The sequence below is a fragment of the Opisthorchis viverrini genome (assembly GCF_000715545.1).
Source record: "Opisthorchis viverrini unplaced genomic scaffold opera_v5_226, whole genome shotgun sequence".
NCBI lineage: Eukaryota > Metazoa > Platyhelminthes > Trematoda > Opisthorchiida > Opisthorchiidae > Opisthorchis > Opisthorchis viverrini.
The window spans coordinates 762,736-764,600 of NW_008751881.1; positions in this window are offsets into that span (position 1 = coordinate 762,736).

A 1,865-nucleotide genomic window follows, 5' to 3' on the forward strand; every position below is an offset into this window, starting at 1 on the left:
ATGTCCTGGAAACCAACGCACGGAACTCGGGTCTACATATCGGACGTGTGTACGGCTGCAATACGTACAGATAACGTGCGAAGACACCCGGAACTGTAATAAGAGCTGCCGAGGAAGCCTGAGCAACATCGTAGCATGTCTGTTTAGAAGTTGCGGTCAAGGTCAGTCGGCGACTGGTAAGCTCAGTATTCGCACAATTGAATTGAATTTTCGAAGTGTTACGCGCTTTTAATGGACTGAGGCAATCAGCCAACTGAGTTCACAGTACCAGTACAAACTTTTAGCTCTATATAGGCATCCTGGGGTCTCAGCGATGCTGGAAAATCATTCAACCAGACTCTTTTCACCAGAGGTATGATTGTTCCAGTGGGCAATGAGACTTGGTAGACCGCAAAAATATGAACGTGGATTAGGATGGTTTTTGGTTTGAGCATATGCGCAACAAAATTCAACATCTTAGCACAAAAACTTCTACTCGAGTCTTAAAATTTTTGCAGCTAGGAGCACCGTGCGGCAAGTGGCCCCATTACAGCCCGCAACGAAAAACTTGGGCCGCCTGAAAGCGTATGCCCGTAGCTTGAGCAAGCTTCCCACAGCAGTTGCACTGGCTGTACGTGCGACAGAGAACCCAAAATCTTAAAGGCATGTGCTTTCTGAACTCTTGTCTGGATTTAGATTCGGTCATTTAGTAAAGGCATGCATTTTTCTCAGCTCCTGCGCGAACAGGTGGAGTTGATTAGACCAGGTGGTGGGTTCAGCAGTTTCAGTAGACTTGTTCGTTTCCTGTCTGCTCAGTTTTGTGCCACTGGGCTAGAATAACAGGATGGTCCCCGCAGCTTAGGCGCTGGCATGCTGTGGTGCTTCATGGGCGGCAGGAGTGGCCGCGCGGTTACAATTTTGTGCCAGGTTGCCTTTTAACTTCAGACGTTTTTCCTTTGTTTATGTGTGTCTTGGATAAACATATCCAATGTTAAAGGTTATCAGGGGTTGATAATAAGTTTTCCCACACACCTGCACCTTAAACCGGAGAAATACCTCCGAGCTCGCTTTTACCATCACGATCCGGACGGCTTAAAATGCATCGAGTGCCTACAGGTTTTTTCCTAAGAACCATATGGATCTGTACAGAACAATATATTGCATTGCCTGAAACCTCCCGAGGTGTTTGCTGGACAACCATGGCCCGTCTACTGGTACACTCCGAGTCCAAATACTCACCCCACGATCGACCGCAGTCTACATCGCTTACATCTCAAGACTCCTCAACGCCTCCCACCCTACTCCAAACCTGAAAAATCATGGCTCCATTCTAGGGGAGCAAGACATCCTTCATCGACAGATGTAACACCTGGCGTCCCCTTGATGCAGAAGGTTTCCGACCTCCACCCAGTCATGCATGCTGTCGTGGCTCCCAATCGGTTCACCAGGCTCACGGTTGAGACCGCTATCTCCGTGACTTGCAAATAGTAGCCACATGCGCAGACAGCCTCCCGACTGTTGTAGCTCATGATCTCACGTCCTACAATCCTCCTCATTAAAGTGCAAAGCACGACCGCATGTCTTCTTCCTGTTCATCTTCAATTGATGCTCATATCGGTGAACTCGCTCTTCTGGGACAACTCCACCGCCCCCACCAATAACTTGGCACCCTTGCCTCACCAACACTGTCTCGCAACAGCGTTTGGTCTCCTCTCCCAGCCCCCCAGTGTTACCATAGAACTTAAACTGCCCCTGTAGAAGAGAGCTTGCCAACAGGGTGCTCCCGTTTCCAACCCCAAGTGACAGCCAATCCCCATAATTATTCCCCTTGACCAGATGAACTGAAACCTTCTTGTTTTACTGAACTATTTTTATAACTCTTACGG